This window comes from Podarcis liolepis, assembly GCF_965112155.1.
Source record: "Podarcis liolepis genome assembly, chromosome: 16".
NCBI classification, from domain to species: domain Eukaryota; kingdom Metazoa; phylum Chordata; class Lepidosauria; order Squamata; family Lacertidae; genus Podarcis; species Podarcis liolepis.
This window is the reverse complement of record NC_139567.1, coordinates 24,507,020-24,529,622: the sequence shown is the minus strand read 5'-3', so window position 1 is coordinate 24,529,622 and position 22,603 is coordinate 24,507,020. Positions and strand designations below refer to the sequence as shown.

At 46.5% G+C, this 22,603-nt stretch overlaps 1 protein-coding gene across 4 annotated transcripts in view; it reads right to left on the bottom strand.

Annotated features, from left to right (window-relative positions):
* B3GAT1 (beta-1,3-glucuronyltransferase 1) overlaps nt 1-22,011 on the bottom strand; it is a 68,124-nt gene extending 46,113 nt beyond the window's left edge. For 2 of the 4 annotated variants that reach the window (XM_083481153.1, XM_083481154.1), the window contains exon 1: nt 21,305-22,011. The gene's annotated coding sequence lies outside the window, so the exon portion shown is untranslated. The remainder of the gene's footprint in view (nt 1-21,304) is intronic. The other 2 variants (XM_083481152.1, XM_083481155.1) reach the window with 1 other exon arrangement.
* Nucleotides 22,012-22,603: the final 592 nt, after the last annotated feature.

The following is a 22,603-nucleotide window of genomic DNA, read 5'->3' as shown; positions in this document are numbered from 1 at the left end:
TCAGCCTCTGTGGCAGGAATGAAGAAGTTGTGGCCCTCCATGTGCCTTTGAACACCATTTCTCAGCATCTCTACCCCCCACCGCATAGTCAATAGTGAGGGATGATGGGCAGGGATGCAAACTTGAATAAAAAATTGGGGGCCCCAAGAAAGCCCTGCCCCACATAATCGATCACATGATGCAGTGCACTCACACCATTTGAATGGCAATGCCCATCAACTTTGAAGGCATAAAATATTTTATTGGGGGGCTGAAGACCCCCGGCCCCTAGGAGTTAACTCCTATGATGCTGGGAGCTGAGGTTCAGCAATATCTGCGAGGGCATTATAATGCATTAAGATGAGTGAGGTTCCTCAGGGACGGGCTCTGGGATCTGCTTACCCCCCGCTTCCAGCTGCGGCTTGCCGAATTCTTTGCAAACCTCCATGAAACAGGGATGATTCAGCCTGCACCATAAGTTATTAACTGCAGCAGACGGTGTCTCTTCCCATTAGAGCGCCGTCGCGCGAGGAAACTGGCCGAGACAAGAAAGGGGCTGACGGGCGGAGCGCGAGCAGAGAGCAGCGCGTGGAGCGGAGATGAAAAATAATGTTGGCAGTGTTATTAAAAGATAAATTGGCGGGGGAAGATGGTCTGAAGGCTTTAGAATGTTGTAACAAATCCGCGACCACCTAGGGCTTTGAGATTGTCAGGACGTGGCAGAGAAAGAGAGGATGAATCAACAGGGCTGGAAAACACCATCACACCAAATATGTATACCTGGCTAGGTGGGAAATTAGGAAAGCCCATTAGTTATGGACATATGAAACAGCCTTAGGCTGAGTCAGATGATCGTTCCCCTCTAGCCCAATGCTGGCGGCAGGTTTCCAGGGTGTCAAGAAGGAAAACAGGAAGCTGCCTGATTCTTATACTGAGTCAGATGGTTGGTCCATCGAGTTCAATATTTTCAGCACTGAACGGCAGCAGGCTGCAGCCCTCTGGGATATTATGTAGGGGTTGTTCCCAGTTGTTATGTACTAAGTAGAATAGGATCCAAAAGGCAGCAGTCTGATTGGTCCTAGAACAATAGGATTCAGAATGCAGCAGTCTGATTGGTCCTAAAACAATAGGATTCAGAATGCAGCAGTCTGATTGGTCCAGAGGAGCCACCCAATCCAGCTCCAGGTGGAAGGGAATCTGCAACCTGATTGGCCTACAGGAGAATCCTGGAATTAGCCAATCACGTGGGGCCCATTGTGTAAATAATATATATAAGGCAGACATTCTGGGGGAACTTCCATTCCTTCTACCCAGTATGAGCTGAATAAAGAGCATGAAATCCACTCTCGACTCCGAGTATATTTCACCAGTTCTACCTGGAGATGCCAGGGATTAAACCTGGCACATTCTGCATGCAAAACAGAAGGTCTAGTCCCTCACCCAGATGCCAGCCAAACTAGGCTCTGTGGACCAAAGGGGCTTTCGAATGCACATTATTGTCCTGAGTATTGTCAGCTGACCCCATCGCAGCCTCTTGCGAAACAAGATTGTTGGTCCATCTAGCTCAGCATTATCAACACTGGCTGACAGCAGCTTTCCAGGACGCCAGGCAAAGACATCCCATTATTCCTGACCATAAATCCCAGCTCTTCTGGTCGGGAACTGATGGGAGTTGGAGTTCAACAGCCCCAAGAGGTCGACAGATTCCTTATACCTGCTTTAGAAAAATGTCTGCTTTGGAAAAAAAATAATGCTTTCAACGTAAGTAGTAAAAAATAAAGAACTAGGAGCAAAATGAAACAAAACAAAACTGCAATAAATTAAAGAAAATGGCCATACACACAGAGAAATGTATATACAAAAAAGTTTATATAGCATAAACTAGCTCCATGAAACTAAAGGTCATGTAGGAGGAACACAAAAGGAGGTACAAAAGCTCAGGATCGAGGTAAATTGTCAGATCGAAAAGGCAAGTGGCAACTAAGGGGATGTCTAGTACATCCAGGTTGTGCAGGATAAGTCAAGATGGGCCACCATGTAATTCCATATTTGTCAGATTTTATCAGTGCTCTGCTAAGCTTGCTTCGTGGGTCAGTTTTTCTCATAACACCAAATTCTTAACTGTGCCCCACCATTCCTCCACAGAGAATGCAGCATTCTATTTCTAATGGTGAGCTATTTCCCTCTTAGCTGCTGCACAAAGGTTTAAAATCAAGTCTTGATGGGTTAAATGGTTCATGTTCCCTATGCTTTTAAATATGTTGTAAGCCACCCAGAGTGGCTGGGGAAAGCCAGCCAGATAGCAGGGGGAGAGTTGTTGTTGTTGTTGTTGTTGTTGTTGTTGTTGTTGTTGTTGTTGTTATTATGAGCAAAGTTAAAATGGAGTCAAGAGGAAGGATTTATGTCTGCTCTTTTTGAACGGGAACTATGGCGCACAGCTGCAGATAATAATGTTCAGGCAACCATTTTGTTCTGTTCAAATTGAATGGGTTAGATGGGAATAGGGAACTTTTGACAATCCAGATACTGCTAGACTACAACTCCCATTGGATCTGACCTTTAACTGTGATTGATGGACATGTGGGATTTGGGAGTCCAGGAGCATCTAGAGCAGTCTTTCCCAACCCTGGTTCTCCAGCTGTTTTGGGACTACAACTCCCATCATCCCTAGCAAGCAAGACCAGCAGATGATGGGAATTGTAGCCCCAAAACCAGCTGGAGACCAAAATTTGGGAAACACAGAAGAACAACCAGTTATCCTTGCCTAAGATCTTTTCAACTTGCAAGACCAGAGATTCAATCTGGGACCTTTTACATACAAAGCATGTTCCCTGTCATTGAAGAATTGGTCCTTTCATAACTTCCAGTCACCAGAGGAGAGATGGATGAGGCAGTCTAAGCACATCCCACCTTATTTCCGCTTGTCCTCAGAGTGAAGACTGCATGAAATTGAGATTTAGATTTCTTTGATGAGGCGGTCTGAATGAAGGTTGCCATCAGTTTTTCCATTCTTTTTCTTTAATCCTTGCTTAAGGTGGCTGGCAGCTGCCACACATACTCCCTAATAACCGAAGTATGCAATAAGAGCCTGCTGGATCAGGCCAATGGTCCATCTAGTCTAGCATCCTGTTAATGCAGTGGCTGCCCAGATGACTGTGGGAAACCCTCAAGCAGGATTTGAACACAAGAGCCCTCTCCCCTCCTGCTGTTTCCAGCAACTGGTATTCAGAAGCATTGCTGCCTCCAGCTGTTGAGGCAGAACACAGGCATTGTAACAAGAGCTCTACCCCTCCACCCCATCCCAGAATATTTGTGGTATTAAGCGTTTCAGGATTTCAGGGGAAGCTATAGGACCTGCATTCATTGGACATGAAGCTTTATGACCACCCTAAAGCCTTTGCACATGCAAAAAAAACCTGAAAGCAGAATCGTGTCTAACTGCCCCATTAGCATCCTGAGCCCAAATCGCCATAAATGCACAATGAAAAGGACACCTGGACACCCTTATTGACATCTGGGGGATCTAATCAGGGCTGCCAGTAACCATCTTTTGCTACCAACTGGCAGGATTGGTTCCTCCGCTCCCCAAACCGGTCCCAGGAAAGGAAAAACCACAATTGGCTCAAACACAGCAAGGCTCCTTGCAGCGCTGCAAAAGTTATGGCAGTCTTCATTCTGAAGTTGCTTTTGATGAGAAATACATTCCCTGCCCTGCTCTGGTCAATTGACAGCACTTTCCTTGCTTAGTTTTTGATCTTAGTGGCTGATTTTATGGCTGCATTACTGCGAGAGACAAGAATTAATCACCTCAGCAAACCTCTCCCTTATCATTTGGTTAATGTGCTTGAATAACAGCCACAGAGGCTGGTTCTTCGCATGCACCACAAACTCTGGCCTCTCTCTTGGCCTCCATTTCAAGGTTCCTCCCTTTCTCTGATGTGCAAGACAAGGGAGAGGTTGCAGAGGATCACAGCACAATGCACACATTTGACGCACATTTAAAACACATAGCCTCCCTCAGATAATCCTGGGGACCATAGTTTACCCCTTACAGAGCTACAATTCTCAGCACCTTTAACAAACTACAGTTCCCAGTATTGAATCATGTGTTTTCTCTCTCTCAGATGAACCTACCTCACAGGGTTGCTGTGAGGATTAAATGGGGAAGGGGGGGGAGTATGCCAGGAGTGGCCAGCATGGTGCTTTCAACAGCTGCAGTAATACTGCTTATCAGGATGGGGCGGGGGCAGCTCAAGGACATGGAGAGGTCAGGGCTGCTTGGGCATACTGGCAGGGCTGCCAAATTGGCGCTGCCGGTGCACCTGCACAGGTGTCTTCTCATCTTGATCTGCTTCATCACAAAGGTACGAGGGACAAATAGGCAGCAGAAACCTGGCTTTGCAGAATCTGTCACCCTTTCATGTTGCACACCTCCCTTCTCTCTCTAGGAACAACACTCAGGGAAAGGCTCTCTCCTTTCCAAAGTTATGGGCCACGGTGACATCAGCAAGTAGACCAGTCACATCTCTCTGCTTTCTCCCTTATTTAGGGTCACATTCACCATATATTGAAAGTGCCATAGGCGCCGACTCCATGGGGCTTGAGGGGGCCCGAGCCCCCTCAAAAATTCGTTTGGGGGGGCTCAGCCCCCCCAATAATCTCGGGCGGCGGTGGGCGCGTCCGCGGCTTTTATAGGGCGCCCGGCGCGCACCAGCTCAATAACGGGCACCGGTGCGGCGGGGGGCGCCGGGCCGGGGGAGGGGGGCGGCCGGCCTGTCTCCTTGGCAACCCCATTGAGCAGCGCCGGCTCCCCCGGGAGGGCCATCCCCCCGCGCCGCCGATCGCCAACACCGCCGACGCTGTGGCTGCCCGAGCCCGAGCCTGAGCCTGAGCCCTACCCGAAGCCCGAGCCCGAGCCTGAGCCCGAGCCCAAGCCCGTCAGTCAGGAAGGAAGGAAGGAAGGAAGGAAGGAGAAATGGGGAGGGAGACGAGGGAGGAAAATTGCGCGCAGGGTGAAGAAAGGAGAAGGGTGAACAAGACGAGCTTCCAACCCAAAAAAGGGCTGGAAGACTGGGAGGATGAAGGATCGGGAAAGAAAGCGACGCCTTCCCCGCCCGCGACGTCACCCGCTTGTCATTGGCAGCGCAGCGGGCGCCCAGAGGGGCTGGGCACCGGCGCAGGGCCGCTCCGCAGCCGCGGAGGACAGCTGCATGGCTAGCAAGGCGCGCTGCGTAGAGCGCGGCCCTTGTGTGGCCCGGTGGCCAGGCAAGCTCGGGCGGGGACCCCCATGCGAATCTAAGACGGGAGAAGAGGGCAGAGCAAAGGGGGTCCCTTCCCCAACCTCCGGCTCTGAGACTTCCCTGCGCCCCAGAAAAGCGAAAGGATTTTCTCTTTTTTTTTAATAAATATTTTATTAAAAATACAAAGTTAGAAACATACACTGAAGAAAAAAGTAAAAGAACAAGAAAAAGAAAAAAAGAAAAAGAAGAAAAGAAAACCAACCATTCAACACATTTTTTATATAACTAACTGGACTTCCTCGCATCTCCCTTACCCTGCATTCTTTATAATAAAGATATCAGCAAATTATTACATTGTTTCGTACCTTATTTTGTACTTTTCAAATACTATACCTCTAAATTTAACATACTTTTCATCAGTTACTTATATCTTAAATTAAACATAGTATTACCTTAGATTTTGACCTTTTCTTACTTAAAATATAATTTCCTGTTTCCCAAATCTAATTGCTGAAGCTATAGTTTCTGAATCGTTTAAATTTTTAACATTCATACAACTTATATTGTTTTTGTAAATAGTCCTTAAATTTTTTCCAGTCCTCTTCCGTTGTTTCTTCTCCCAAATCTCGGATTCTGCCAGTCATTTCAGCCAGTTCCATGTAGTCCATCAATTGCGTCTGCCACTCTTCCAGTGTGGGCAAATCTTGTGTCTTCCAATATTTTGCGATAAGTATTCTTGCTGCTGTAGTTGCATACATAAAGGAAGTTCTATCCTTCTTTAACACTTTCTGGCCAACAATGCCCAAGAGGAAGGCCTCTGGTTTCTTGGGAAAGGTATACTTAAATACCTTTTTTAACTCATTATAGATCATTTCCCAGAAGGCCTTCACTTTTGGACAAGTCCACCAGAGGTGAAAGAATGTCCCTTCAGCCTCCTTACATTTCCAACATTTATTATCAGACAGGTGATATATTTTTGCAAGCTTGACTGGGGTCATGTACCACCTATAAATCATTTTCATAATATTTTCCTTCAAGGCATTACATGCCGTGAATTTCATTCCGGTGGTCCATAACCTTTCCCAGTCCTCAAACATGATGTTATACCCAATATCCTGAGCCCATTTTATCATGGCTGATTTGACTGTCTCATCCTGAGTGATTTTCTCTTCAACCTGCCCTCCATCCTCTTGCGGAAAACTCTTTGCCTGCCCTGCCCGTATCTCGTTTTTGCTTTTTAATTCCACACACGCACCCTTCGGACTTCATGGCAATCGGGCGTGTGGGTGCGTTTCCTAAGAGAGTGAGGACCCCCACCTCCTCCCCACCTGCTCCCTCGCCAGCCATCCAGCCGCGCGCCCTAGCCGGAGAGCCCCGGCCGTCCCCGTCGCGCAATCGGCTGGATCTCCCTTCAGCAGGCCGTGCTCACAATTCGGCCCAGGGACCCCCAGCAGCGGATCTCCGGCTCAGCTGAAGAATCCGGCAACAAGCCCCCTCCTCCCCAATCGCTCCGCCGAAATACGCTCCAAACCCCCCCAGATAGGCCGCCGGCCGCCAAGTCTCGTGGCGCCCTGAGCGAGGGTCTCTCCCCAACACCGCCACCTCAAACTGCGTTCTCCCGGCTACCCGAGCGAACCAGCGGCAGGACCCCGGTATGGGCCCCCCCAATATTTTTTATAAGTCGGCGCCCCTGGAAAGTGCCATGGTGCCAGTTGAATCAGCCATGGCTTCCCCAAAGAATTCTGGGGGCTGTAGTTTGTTAAGGGTCCTGAGAGTTGTCAGAAGAGCCCTGTTCCCCTCCCTGAGCTACAGTTCCCCTGGTGGATTAGCAAACAATCTCTCTTCACCATAGGAGAGGTGGGGAGCAGACACCGCCTAATAATGCTCAGCCCCCTTAACAAACTACAGCTCCCAGAATTCTTTGGGAGTAAGCCATTACAATTGGTATCATGGTGCTTTAAACGTATGGTGTGAACGGGGGCCTAAGTGCCTGGAAACTCTGAGCTTCAGATGCCAAGCTGCATGTTAAATATTTTTCTTGCTTTAGTGGCGTTTCACTGATAAATAATAAAATACTGGATTTGCAGACTGACTTTCCCTGATCATATCAGAACTGCACCATTGCCTCTCTTCCTTATCAGTATAAGTTCCCTTTAGTTTCCTTGCCATATTTTGCGTAAATCAGAGAGAAAGTGGGGGAAAATCCCCAAGGGGTCACTCTGGACACTTACATCCCCAAAGGCCTCTGCACCCCTGTTTCTGAAGCTGCTGGATCCTTCTGTAGTGCGTGAGTCGAGTCACCTCCTGTATTTTTAGCCTTGGCTCCATCAGGGTCACCTGTCTTTTGAATAACTTAAGCTTTGTGATGGCTTCTTTTCAGCTTTGGGATTTGCCAGCGAAAAGCAGATAGGGGTGGGGAGAGGGCAAAGGAGAAGTCCTAAGATTTTAGCCAAAGCACTGGAGTGCCAGGCTGGTATTTATAGCCCAGCCCTGGGCGAGGTAACCCAGGCGCAGTGCAGCTGTCACTTCTGGTTTTTCAGCAAGAGGCCAGAGAGTGTGCTGGAGTTTGCTCAGCACATCTACCTCTGCACCATCCTCTGTCCATTGGCAAAGGGGCACACCGGGGAGCTCAAGAGATGCCTGGCAAGCACACCCCCCTTCACAACGCAGGTGCACAGATGCAACCAAGGAGCGTAACAGAAGCGTGTTGTTGCAACCCTCCTCCCCTTGACAAAGAGTCCTGTGACATCCTAAAGACCAACACATTTATTGGGGCACAAGCAAAGGATGCCAAAGGAGAAAGGACTTCTTCACACAGTGCATGGATAAACTATGGAACTTATTCCTGCAGGAGAGAGTGGTGGTCACCAACCTGGATGGCTTTCAAAGAGGGTTAGATAAATTCATGGAAGTGCAGGCTCCACAATGGTTATACTGTGTCTCCACAGTCAGGGACAGCTTCTGAATACTTGTTGCTGGAAACCACAGGAGGGGAGAGTGTTCTTGTGCTTGAGGTTTTCCCTTGCATAAGATGTGCCTTTCTCAGAGCTGCCACACACTTGGTCGACATCTTCATCAAGCTATCCACTGTGATCCCGAGGTCTTAATCCATGTCAGTCACTGCCAGTTCAGACTCCATGAGCATATATATATATGGCATTAAAATGTTTTGGGTCCCCCCCCCCTCCCTGACATGTATCACTTTACACTGAATTTTGTATGCCGTTTTACTGCCCATTCACAGTTTGGAGATGCCTGTCTGGAGAGGGAGATACTGAAGCACAGTTTCACTCCCCCTCTTCCTTTCCCCACATTCCAGGAAATGCAGGAGACTGTCAGCTTGACTGCTGTAGTTTGAAGACAGTGGATCGCCAGGCTCCCGGGAGAGAGCTGGAGACGTTTGATGCGAGAAGCAGAGAGCTCTGTGGATACCTGTTTATCTGCCAGGGTGGCTGGCCTATAATGGAGAAAGTTCCCCAATTAAAAACGTGAGGCAGCAAATTCCATTTTAAGACTTTCCAAAGGGCAGACCTATTAAACATTTATGGAGACAGTTCATTATGAGCCCATTCTTGATGACCAGATTCTACTTCACATCATTTGGTTGTGGGAGGGTGGCAGGAGGTGGAATAGAAGCCCAAACCTATCCCTGTTCCATATAAGATTTAATCCTCCTTTTAAATTCCTAATAAATCGCAATGATAATATAAGCAGCAATGTTGCCAGCACTTGATCAAGCACCACAACATTCGCAGACGGACTGACACATGAGTGTTAGATATAAAATGTTAATAACCTGGCCATATTCTCAATTGAGGGGACATAGAATCATAGAATTGCAGAGTTGGAAGGGACCACGAGGGTCATCTAGTCCAACCCCCTGCCATGCAGGAATCTTTTGCCCAATGTGGGGCTCAAACCCACGACCCTGAAATTAAGAGTCTCATGCTCTAACGACTGAGCTAGCCCAGGTCCATATATTCAGCTATTGGCTAGAGGGTCATGGTAAACATCTCATGTCTGCCTATGATGGAAGTCAGATTGCTATAGAAGTTCCAAAACACAGTGCCACCACCCCCTCTCCAAATCGTAGGATGTGTGTCGAAAATTGAGGGTAAGTTTAGTCAAATTGGTAGAGTCACATGGGAAAGCTTAAAGTGCACTGTACCACTTTGGGCTGCTGGTTGTTGTTGTTTAGTCGTTTAGTCATGTCCAACTCTTCGTGACCCCATGGACCAGAGCACGTCAGGCACTCCTGTCTTCCACTGCCTCCCACAGTTTGGTCAAACTCATGCTGGTAGCTTCGAGAACACTATCCAACCATCTCGTCCTCTGTTGTCCCCTTCTCTTTGTGCCCTCAATCTTTCCCAACATCAGGGTCTTTTCCAGGGAGTCTTCTCTTCTCATGAGGTGGCCAAAGTATTGGAGCCTCAGCTTCATGATCTGTCCTTCCAGGGCTGATTTCCTTCAGAATGGATAGGTTTGATCTTCTTGCAGTCCATGGGACTCCTCCAGCACCTCCAGCACCATAATTCAAAAGCATCAATTCTTCAGTGATGAGCCTTCTTTATGGTGCAGCTCTCACTTCCATACTACTGGGAAAACCATAGCGTTAACTATACGGACCTTTGTTGGCAAGATGATGTTTCTGCTTTTTAAGATGCTGTCTAGGTTTGTCATTGCTTGGGTTGCTGGTAAACAACAGCAATTTCCCTTCCTCACAGAAAACTAGCATATAAGGAAGAACCCTAAGTTGAACACTGTCTTTCCCTGCAGATTGGAGTTCTGCATGCAAGGATTGTTTATTCACCACGGGGGAGCATTCAAACATGTTATGAACCCTGTTGGATCACTCCAAATGGTGGCAAACTTTGTGCTGTCAAATTTCAGCGGCACCCTGTGCAACGCTAAAATTTGGCAAAACCCACCCCCATTTCTCGTGCTCTGTTCTGCAGCATTGTGTGGTCTCACTGCAACATGACACTCAGTGTGGTTACATTGGTCGCACATACCCCAAAACTGCCTCTGCTCCACAGCCCCGTCTCATTCAGCATCTTGGCCATTCGCAGTGGTCAATCAGATGCTTCAATGGGCAGCCTGCAAGAACTCATTGATCCCCAGCGATTTGCTTTTGGAGGCATGATGATGCCTCTGACACATAAGGGTTCAGTTTGCTGCAAACCCTCTCTTGCAGTCTGATTTGCAACAGTCCAGGATGAAACTGTGATTCTACTGATTGTGTTAACGGGTCTTGAATTCCTAATGCATGCCGGTATATGGTTGCAGAAGATGCCCCATTAACACGCATGCAATTACAAGCTCGGCTCTTGTGTTTCCCTGTACATATTCATGGATCATTGAGTGGATAACTACAGGCAGACGCGGCGACTAAAATCCAGCCGTTTTACCTGACGAAGGGAGGGGGAAGTAAAAGACTTAACTCAGTGAGGTTATGGGCCAAGCCTGCTAACGACAGCCTGTCGGAATTGCTAACTGTTCCACAGACATACTAAATGAATTATTAAATTAGTCTTGCCACTCATGAGACACTTTTATTAATGGCTTTTGGAAATAGCTGCCTGGATAGTTAAAAGTGCTGCGAGGACATGCAAGAAATTTCTCAAATGACAGAAAGGCCCCGAAAGGACGCGCCCCAACTGGCTGGCTGACCTCGTTGGATAAAGGTGACACTTGTCTGAACTAGGGATGAAGAACCTGTGAACCCTCGCTAGATATTGGAGGACTCCAACTCCCATCAACCCTGGCCAGCATGGGCCAATGAACAGGGATGATGGGTGTTATAGGTTGACATCATCTGGAGGTTTCTCACACCTGCCTTTATCTATCTGGGAAGGGGGATAGAAGTGTATTGGGAACTGAACTCAAAGCAGGTCCTAAACCTAGGAACTGACAGGTGCTTGGTGAGGATTTTCAGCAGTGCAACATGGCAGTCACAGTGATGATCCCTTCTAAGATTATACAACTTCCTAAGATTATGCTATAATATTATAATTATATAAAAATAATAATGGGGGATGCATTGCAATAATCAAAGCAGATCTCCATGTGTTGAATTTCAGCTGGATATACTATTTTCTGTGCAAGTACAATATCTTCTTTTGGAGAGACTTGTGTTTTTCATGAAGTTCCATTGTATAGAACAGACCCTGCACACCATTCTCTTGAAACAGAAGTGCCTTGAGTTTTCAGTGTTACCAAATGTTTAGCTTTGGAGTATACAGTGGCCCCAAAGCTCCCATTTCATGCTGATTTGGTGGCTCTATGATGCTGGTGACAGCAGTCACGAAATTAAAAGACGCCTGCTCCTTGGGAGAAAGGCGATGGCAAACCTAGACAGCATCTTAAAAAGCAGAGACATCACCTTACCAACAAAGGTCCATATAGTTAAAGCCATGGTTTTCCCAGTAGTGATGTATGGAAGTGAGAGCTGAACCATAAAGAAGGATGATCGCCGAAGAATTGATGCTTTTGAATTATGGTGCTGGAGGAGACTCTTGAGAGTCCCATGGACTGCAAGAAGATCAAACGTATCCATTCTTAAGGAAATCAGCCCTGAGTGCTCACTGGAAGGACAGATCCTGAAGCTGAGACTCCAATACTTTGGCTACCTCATGAGAAGAGAAGACTCCCTGGAAAAGACCCTGATGTTGGGAAAGATTGAGGGCACAAGGAGAAGGGGACGACAGAGGACGAGATGGTTGGACAGTGTTCTCAAAGCTACAAACATGAGTCTGACCAAACTGCGGGAGGCAGTGGAAGACAGGAGTGCCTGGCATGCTCTGGTCCATGGGGTCACGAAGAGTCAGACACGACTAAACGACTAAATTACAACAACAACAAATGATGCTGGAGACAGAGCCCCTGCCAGGACCCTCATGCAGAAGTAATAGCAGGTCTTCAAAAGCATGGCCCCGGACCACCATGCCACTGATGGGTTGGGGACTATGGCTTAATCTGCTTTGCATATAGAAGTTGTCAAATTCAACCCCTGATGTCTCCAGTCAAAGTCTATCAAGTGAAACCAGACAACCCAGCAAGGTGACCACTTGACAACTGGACATAATGAGCCAGGGGTGACCATACCCTCCAACATTTCTCCGATGAAAATAGGGATGTCCCATTCCATAATGACAATTTTACTATTTATATCCCACACATTTTACTCCAGCCACTGGGCAGCTTCCAACATATATAAAAGCATAATAAAACATTTTAAAACTTCCCTATACAGGATTGTCTTCAGACAGTTCGGGGGTTGGATAACTCCATACCCTCCAGCATTTCTCCAATGAAAATAGGGACATCCTACCATACCCTCCAATGTTCTTCCAATGAAAATAGGGTTGTCCTAAGGAAAAGTAGGACATTCTGGGATCAAATCAGAAACTGGGATGGCTTCTCCAAATCAGGGCCATCCCTAGAAAATAGGGACACTTGGAGGGCCTGGGTGATACTCCCTGCCTGTTCCAACAGTGTTCAGTTTAGGAAGGATTGCTGTCCATCTAAATAGCTCCTCCTGATATTTGCTAGACCCCACTTGAATTTAAACATCAAAACAGACCTGTATGCAATATCCTGTTTTGCAGAGGACCAACCTGATGTCTATGGGAAGCCTGTAGTAGCACCCAAAGACAATAGTCCTTATATGACAATACTCCAAATGACAAGACACTTTTGTACTTAACTTCTTACAAGACAGTCTACTTCCTGCTCAGTCTGACAAAAGTCCTTTTGAGTCCTGAAACTCACCTACCGTATAAGCCCAAAACAGTGCTCCCGAAAAGACAACTGTGAATCTAGGTACAAAACTGGGAATTATGAGGTGCTCCTGCCTTCCCCAGTTAATGACATCTGCTTTAAAAAGGCAACATCTGCAGGTATCTCCAGTTTGTGCTGATGATACACCCCCTGTTTGGCAATGAAGGCCAATGTCCTGATCTCTCCTTTTCAGTTGCTGCTTTTGGTCTCTTCAGGGGTCTTCCTCTTTGTGACCTCACACCCCACAAGAGCCCATCCTTGTTTCAAACATCTACCGAGCCCTACACCAGCTTTCTGCAGGAGCTGAATCATCAGACTTTAGCAGCGCATATAATTTGCACTGCCGGAATCCATCGCTTGGGAAGATTTGGGATGGTAGCCAGTTTCTGACAAACATCTGTTACAACTCTCATTTAGAATCCTCTCCATTATGCTACAAATATCGGGTTTGTGAAGAAAAAACAGACCCTTTGCAAACCAAATCCTAATCACTTGTGTTTGAGCATGCATCTTTGACATGCTATTTGGTGCACAGATTTGGGATCATTCTGTCGTTCTTGTAAACCACCCCAACCTCTATTTTTGAGCGACACAAGAAAAATTAGACTATTGGGTAAGAAAGCTGTGTGTTTTCTTGACAGCAAAACTGGTGTGTGTGTGTGGCTTGTTTCCAATGCAAGGGTAGAGGGGGGGTTATTGTTTGGCACCATAGAAATTGAACTGGACTGGTTACAAAGGCAGAAGAGGTGGAGAAGAGGCTGTTTCATTGGATGCATTAGGAAACTGTTAGGAACAAAGCTAATTCACAGAAATTCACTGAAAGTCTTAGGAGTCTCAAAGCTGAACAATACAGCTAGCACCACCACACTGAGCAGTTCTCTCTGGCTGTCTAGACGCAAACAACTGTTCTCTGTGAATATATGAACTGTTTTCTCCAAGCTGCATTCAGGCATGCAGTTTCCACTGGGAATCTGAAGCAGGGCAGTCCAACGAGAGCTGCATTGGAAGCTTCTGCTGATCATGTAGCTTGGTTCATATTCAGCAAAAACTGTCATGCATAGAATTCCCACAAGAATGGAAAAGGAACTGCACCTTGTGTGTTCGTCTGTGGTCAGGAATGGAAATCAGTGAAGTGAATTTAATTTGCATTTGTTCATGATTTTTTTAAAAAAGTCTGTAAACAATGCACAATTATTATTTTAACGTTGTTTATTTGTTTTTATTTCCCCCCCATAAACTTTATATACCGCTTGATTGTAAGAAAAAACCTCCGGATTTTGAAGTTTACCGGTACATTGAAATAAATGTAAGTTGTGTAAATAGCTGTGTAAGTTACGTATCCTATGTTCAATAGCAGACAGCGAGATGAGCAACACAGCATTTGGTGGAAGCCAAATGGCAGCAGAATGGAAACAGAGATGATGGTGAAGAATGCATGTTGAAATGGAAATTGCAGCCTCCTTGCATCCTTAATCGTGACAATGATGACGCCATATGAAGAGGTTGGGCTAGACTGAGAGAAGGCACGTGGGTGAATAAAACTGATTTTCTGGGCTTTCACACAATCCATATTGGTTATAGAGAATGGGGAACTTTCTGGCACATTTGGGACACATTGCTCTTGTTTGGCTAAAACTGTTCCTTGCTCTATGCCAAGCTATGGTTCATTTCCCTGAAACTCAATTCCAGGCAGAGACTAAGCAGTTCCAGTCCTCTGTGCGGAACAGCAACAAATCACCACAGACAGGAAGGAAGGCGGACAGGCTAGTGGACCAGAAATCTATGTTGCCATGAAGCATTTCAATTCCCCAAAAAGCCCATTATTGGCCTCTTCCTCTTCCCTTTTTACTTTTGTAAGAAAAGATGAAAGCAAAGGACATGTTTCAAAAACTAAAAGGACATTCCCTTGCAAAGACTGGGATCCTTAAAACCATCTTCTTTTGTTTAGATCTGTAAGATGTTGCTAGATCTGAAGACAGATAATTTATGGAGTTCACTCACCATCCCCAAATGCCCTGATGGTCACTAGCTTAGAAGGTGCTCAAAAAGGTTACACAGACATATCAGTGTAAGCTAATGCTATAAATAGTCTTTACTCATGATACCTAAATGGAAGCCCCAATTTCAGAGGCCGTATAGCTTGGTTTACCAGGTACTGGGGCAACGTGTGTGTGTGTGTGTGTGTGATGGACTAGACAACTTTTGATGTCTGGCATTGGATCATACTTTGGAATGCTGTTGTCTGTGAAATACTCCCTGCTGTTAGGACACTTGGGGGCAGATCCACTCCATACATTTAAAACACAGGACTCCCCTTAAAGAATTCTGCATCGTGCTGAGGGAGGTGAGAAGTCCAGCTCTCTGAGGGGTAAGTGGCAGTTCCCAGGATTCTTAAATGTAGGCTGTGCAAGTTACCTTGCACAATACTTGGGCTTTTTGTTTTTTAATCCCTCTGTCTTGTGCTGGTTCTCTCTTTCAGGGAGGGCTTAAAAAATTAAATTAAAACAGGAGAGCAATTAAAATGACATAATAACAAACTGAAATGGTACATGGGGGGATAGCTCATTCGGAAGAGCATGAGACTCTTAATCTGAGGGCTGTGCGTTTGAGTGTCATCTTGGGTAAAAGGTTCCTTCTGCACTGCATGGGGTTGGACTAGAGGACCCTGGTGATCCCTTCCAACTCTACAATTCTGTGATTTTATAATTCTAACCATCACAATTTGGTCACCTGATCATGCTGAATGGGTAGACTGAATCATGCCCTCCACTCTATTCAGCAGCTATCTTTAGCACCGTTACATGGCAGTTCAATGAATGGCATTTGTCGTGGTGGTAGTGCATTGAAAAACACGATTCTTTTCCTTTGCATCATTAAAAAAAGCCATTTTGCTCTTCAGCAGCACTGTATTTCCAAAATATAATCGATGTGGGTTGAATGGTCGGTAGGCAAATCCCCCAATCCTTGCAGATCTAGAGGCATCTAATTGCAAGTGCCTCTATTCTTGAGAGTTTTCCTTGGTCATTATGACAATTCCTTGGTCATTATGACAATTGCAGTCCTCGCCCATTATTGCTGCCATAGCTAATCACTGCTGATACAATGCCATACATATAAAGGAATAACATACCTACAAATGTCTGGGAGAGAGGGCGAGGGGACACATTTTGCGGCCTGATAAATCTTGCCAGGAAGGAATGGGAGAGAAAAGAGAGGGTGAAGTATAATAACAAACAAACTGGTAGGGTAAGCCACTTTTACAATATTGCACCTTTACATTCTGCATGAATGGAACCATAGCCATTACCACCCACTAGTTGTTGTTTTTAATAAAAAAACCCAAATCCACTTCTCCCCCTGAGTGCACTGAAGTCATAGAATGGAACCATACTTTTAGCTGCTTGTTAGCTGCTCTGATTACAAGTTCCTGGCCTTCAAGATGAGGGGGCATTCAAATCATGGAACCCAGCAAGGCTGATCTTGTCATGGTGTTAAACAAAGGGGGCTGTCTTAGGTGGCAGATTTGGGGCACCGTTAAAAGATAGTTTTCTTCTGTTGTCTTGTGAGGTGAAATTCATGGAGGAGAGGGCTATCAATGACCACTAGTAATGACTGCTATGCTCTACCTGCACAGTTGGAGACAACAATGATTCCCAACACCAGTTGCTTGAAACCATGGAAGGGAAGAGTGCTCTTGTGCCCATGTTCTGCTTACTGGTTTCCTACAGGTATCTGGTTGGCCGATGCTGCTGCCACAGTGACAGCAACGCTGTAGTGCACTCCTTAGAGGCTGGATCTGCTGCCTCCTCAACAGCCCTCCCCCCTCCCATGCTGCCTCTATAGTGACCTCTTGGCAAATAGGAGGCACTGTTGGTAGTGGCGGAGTGAGCCAATTAGACGCCTGGGGCAGGGCCAGCTGCCTGCGGGGGTAGGGCCAGCCACCAGTGGGGCAGGGCAAGCCAGGGCAGGATGCTCCGCATGGCCTCTGAGGAGTCTGCCTGCCTCCTCCTTCTCAGCTGCCCTACAGCTCAAGGGGAGGCGGCGGGTGGACCAATTGGGGCAGTGTGGAGCCTGTGGGCGCCCAAGCCACTGTGTCACTCCCAGGAGAGACACGTGGCTTGGGCGTACTGCAGGCATTGTGGTGATTGCCGCCCAGCATTTTGTCACCCCTCAGTGGTGACACCCGGGGCGGACCCTTCCTCTGCCCCTAACTGCTGGTCGCCTCCAAGCCACAGGGAGGAAATGGTGGGGGCTGCTCTCTGTGGTTTCCTGGGTGCTGCACCTCCCTGGATTGATTCAGAATGGACCCGCTTTCCCCCCTACCCATGATAGCCTTTGATTTCCGCTTCAACTTTGACTTAGGTCACGACCCCCCAACATTTCTCCAATGAATCCTAAGGAAAAGTGGGACATTCTGGGATCAAACCGGGACAGCTTCTCTAAATCAGGGATGTCCCTGGAAAATAGGGACAGTTTGAAGTTTGTAACGTTGATTTCAAATGTAGATCTTTATTCCTGCTTTGTTCCTGGAGTAGATCGTCACTTACCCCTTCTTCCCTGGGCAGGGGGAGAGGCACCATTTTGTAGTTTGTCCCAAGTGCCAAAATGTCTTGAGCCAACCATGCTTCTCTTAGGCTCTCAACCATTAAAGTGTGTGTGTGTGTGTGTGTGTGTGTGTGTGTGTGTGTATTCTTGATCTGAACTTGGCTTTTGTCTAATCTTTCCTTGAATTTCACTTTGATGAAATTTGGTGACACACAATTATGTCTAAAACCTCTTTCCTGGATATCACTAACAGACAAAACTTTCAGAGGGATTGGTGTTATTCCATGTCAACAAGAATGACAGAGTCCTTAAAGACTCCACATTTGTACTGGCATGAGCTTTCCAGTTTAGTGTTTATTTCATCATTCAGTCATCTGATGATTTGGACTATAGTGTATAAGAGCTTATGGCAGTAGCTCAGTGGAGCAGCATCTCTTTTTTTGCATGCAAAAGATTCCAGGTTCAATCCTCAGCATTTCCAGCCAGGGCTAGAATACACTTTTGTCTGAAATCACAGGGACTCACTGCCAGTCAGAGTAAACAACACTGAGCTAGATAGATCAGTGCACATGACACAACTTCCTATGTTCCTACAATAAATGTCTTAGTTTTTAAGGAACTACAAGACTCTTGTAATTTGATTTAAGTGAGGTTTGGGTGAAAAAGCCTCACGGGCTAAACTGAGACCATGGCCAGGCCCATATATTGGCAGTTCCACACCAGTACCTTGGAATCTGTAGATGTCTCACTGGAGTAGGAACCTGAAACTTCACACTGCATATCAATTTAGGTGAAATTTGGTGGCAATTGTACTTCTTGGTTTTCTTGACATACTGTTTCCACCACTAACAGACTCTCAGAGTAGCTCTTGAGAGTTAATACAGGTAAGGTTCAGGGTCTGCTGGATCAAAAAAAACATTAAGCTGGCAATGGAGGAAGGTGGTGTGATGTAGAAAACCCCCAGATTGGCATTCTATAGACCAGGATAAATTCCAGGCCAAGAGGTCTAGTTGGTGGACCAAGCAACGCCATGCCATGACAGGGCAATGGCTTGCTGTGTTACAGGATGCGATGTCAACACTGACCTGAAAACTATAGCAAACTCACACAGGTCATCCTGGGAAAGTCACGTGACCAACAGAGGAGTGCAAGAAAGAGTTTTATGCGTGAGTTCTCAGGTGGCTCAGCCAGGAAAGTTACTGATAGCCAACAGGGACCAAGTGAGCATGCACAGAGTTCCTCAGATTGTGCAGGTAGCAATGTCCTCACTCCATTTATGAGTGAAGAGACGACCTACTGACTAATTAAGGGTTATTCATGATCCCAGGTCATGGGGCTATGCCGGAAGGGTTGCAAGCATTTTATTAGGCATTCCTATTTTTAGGGGAAGCTATAATCCAGCTGAGGGAAGAGGGATAAGAGAGCTCCACCAAGTCTGCAACCATTTCATGTTTGACTCATACACACATCAAGTACCCATCCCTCCTTCTCCCTCTTTCAATTTCCCCTGCTCCCTGACACAGAGACAGACAGTCCTGTTGGGAAAAGGCATGTAAAATCTGCTGTCAGAATTGTTGCATCAGTGACACGCTGAAAACATTTGGAGTAGCTTCTCCAAGTCGTATAGAAATTAGCCAAGGATACCCAAGTACAAAACACACGTGCACTGTGGCGATGATTGATGATGAGCACAAAATGTGAAAATATGCTTTCTCCTTCAAAATTAACAGAAACAAAAAGTGGGAAAGGTCTGTGCTTCCCCTCCTCTACTTCCATGGGAAGGAAAGTTATGGAATCGCCATTTATCTTTCCTGGTATCTGTATCTCTTCCATCTGAGTCCTTCAGCATAGGCTTGCTCACCTGGGTCAAACTTGTTCTTCCCAAAAACACCCTCTTCATTGCTTTGACTGCATACAACTGAAGTTCTGCCTATCTGAACAACTCTGTAGAACTCAAAAACTTGCACATTGCTATATGTCAGGGCAAGCTGGTCCAATAAGAGGGAGAAACATTTATTGAGTTTAGGTCTCCTGTCCTTTGGAAGTGACACATCCATCACCACCTGCTGAATGGAGTCCAAAGTTGTATAAAGACCATCTCTCTTTTTCTCTCTCTCTGTTTCATAGAAAGGAAACAGAAAGCTTTATCACACCAAGTTAGACTATTGGTCCATCTAACTAAGTGCACTGTCTACCATGAGCAGCAAAAGTTATTTAGGGTTTAGACAGCCCTACCTAGAGATGATGGGGATTGAAACTGGTGCCTTTTGCATGCACACTCTGTGCTCTCCCACTGGGCTACAGCCCTTCCCCAAATTCCAGCACAAGTCAGTTTTCAAATTCACAGTTCATTCTCATTGCACACCATACTTACATAGCTCCAGCTTTTTGCTATTTACACAGCCGTGTCCTTCTAATACTTAGAAGAAAACTAGGGTGAAAGCACACCGACACACACATTGTTCTACCACTGTGATATTTGTCAGCTATCAAAAACTCAACCAAACTGCTGAGTCAAGCAACAAAGACTCCTTTGCACAAAGACTCCTCCACTGAACATGACAGTGGAGTGCAGTTAAGTCATGTTCTGGGGATAAGTGCCTGGGAGTCATGGCCCCCATTGTCCAGGTCTCTTGGTGTTAGAAGGCAGCATTTATTCATGGGTCAGCCAGTTCAGTCTTCCTGTTCCCCAAACACACCTATACTGTGACCAGTTATCCCTGGGATTCAAAGACATCCAAGGTACTGGGATGCCCAGGAGTTTGGGTAACAAAGGTGCTAGTCACAGAGAGTTACAGTAATGGAACAGACTGGAAGTGTCAGCCACAGTTCAGACCAAATTCAGTCCAGAGTCCTACATGCTCCCCCTTTTTTCTTTAAGTTTTCAAAGGGCTCTTTCTCTTCTCTTTGAAACATAGATTTCAGCTGGAGATGGGTCCCAAAGGGATGCCAAATACAAAAGAGGCATTGTTTGCAGAAGGAGCACCACATTGCTCTCTACACCTGCCCCCACCTCAACACAAGCCTGCCATCCTTCTTGCTAGTCCTTTGCTACCCACCCACCCACCTCCCTTGCCCAAAGGAGGCAAGCTTTCCATTGAAGTCCATCCAGAAGTTGGCTGTATGGCTGGTGAGAATGGGACATGCTATTCATTGCAAAGGAAGCAAACAAAAGAGTGGACCAACTCTGGATTCTCCTGCCCACTTGGCATAAAGATTTACATGCATGCATTTGTGTGTGTGTGTGTGTGTGTGTGTGTAGCAGGGTGGGGGGCATCTGGCAGAGGGCTGCAGTGCTTTGTCCACTGCACATCTATAATGGTTGATCACAAAAAGGCAAATATCTTTTCCTTTAGGGAACGGCAGTATGCCACTGAAAGGAAAAACCTTGATGTCCAGCGTGAAGAAGAAAAGGGGATCGGAAATAGGGTCTGGATACCAGGGAGGCAAGAAATGGAGAGGTTTGTAGCCAAACAATAGGGGCTCACTGGACACTCATCCTTCACACCTACCATGGCAAATTCCCAAGTCCTTTTTGCAGATCTCAATTAACTCCTGCAACAAACCCTCTCTCTTCCACTGCTTCTGCTCTTCATCTCCCCCCAAAAAGCATGGGCAACCGAGTGCCCATTGCATCCTTGAAAGTCTTTTATCGTCTCTGCTCTCCCCTGCCTAACCCCAGAAACCGATTCCACAAACATAAAGGAACTCTGTCTAGCTCAGCAAAAGCAATCAGGAGGGAGAAAGAAAGAGAGGAGTACCTTATTCTGGGAGCCTGAATCGCCTTCTCTCTCCATCGCAGCAGCGTCTATTCATCCTTTAATCCTTGGAAACAGAAGCACAATTCAAAGCATCTCCCCGCATGCGGTTCTTCCACACGTTCTTCCTTTGGCTTTTTTTAATACAAAAAAATTCCAAGCAACAGCAAGAAAAAGCACACCCAAGAATCTTCCCCCCGTCTTCTTTCTTCAAGCCGTGACAGTAATCATATTAATAATCTTTTTCTCTCTCCAAAAAATCACAGCACACAACAGTTATTCTCCTGCTGTCTTCTTCCAAAGACCACAGCAGCTTCACCCGGGCTCATCGTGATGTGAAAGGGCAGCATTTAATAGAAAGAAAGAATGAAAGAAAGAAAGAATGAATGAAAGAGTGCAGGAGAGAGAGAGAAAGAGAAACGGGAAAGGGGGAAAGGGCAGTGGGAGGGAGTACAGAGAAAGAGGCTGAGGCTGACTTCACATCTGTGGCTGATGGGTCTGTGTCTATAGAAGCAGTGACAGCTCCCCCCGCCCCCCTCAGAGAGTAAGGGAGAGGAGGACCTCTGTGGCTGCTAATGGCCTGTACCAATTTATTCCACTTAAGCAGGGGGGGCAGTTCTCCCTGCAAGAGGGAAGGAAAGCCAAGCCAGCCTCCCCGATGTCCCCCGAGATGAATTGGTTTCTGCTTTGCCCATTTGCAATAGCGGCTCCTGCACAGACTTTAATACGGGCAGAGACAGTGGGTGATGGTCTCCTAGCCCAGTGTGGGGGGGAGACAAAAACAGGATACAGACAACATATGGGAAAGGGGCATGGTGGGAAATTCTCATGTTTGCAAGGGGGCAAGCATAGCTGTGCAGATGGGCATGGTTCAGAATAGAAAGCACAGTGTGGCAAGCATATTTCCTGACTGGAAGATCAGAAAACAAGACTTGCTCATTTGCCTGGTTCAAAGCTAGGTTCAGACATTCATTGTTTGAAAGCACGGCATGAAATACTGTGACCCAGCTAGGTTTCCCCCACTTCAGAATATGACCACCTCCGTACAACCCTTTTGTGTGCCTGAGCACCCATCTCCCTAACATAACAGGGATGGATTGGTATCATCTTCAAAAGCTTCCCCGAATTTCCTTTCCATGTTCTAGGTTGGGGTTCTGAGAGAGACCACTGAGAGAGACCACTATGGCCCACTCCAAGATCAGTCCCCCTCAGTTTGCAAAGGACTCTCTCCATCCTCCTCCAGTTTCTGCCTATCCCAAAAATCTCACCTCCTTCATGTGAGCCTGGAATCCAGAAGGTGGA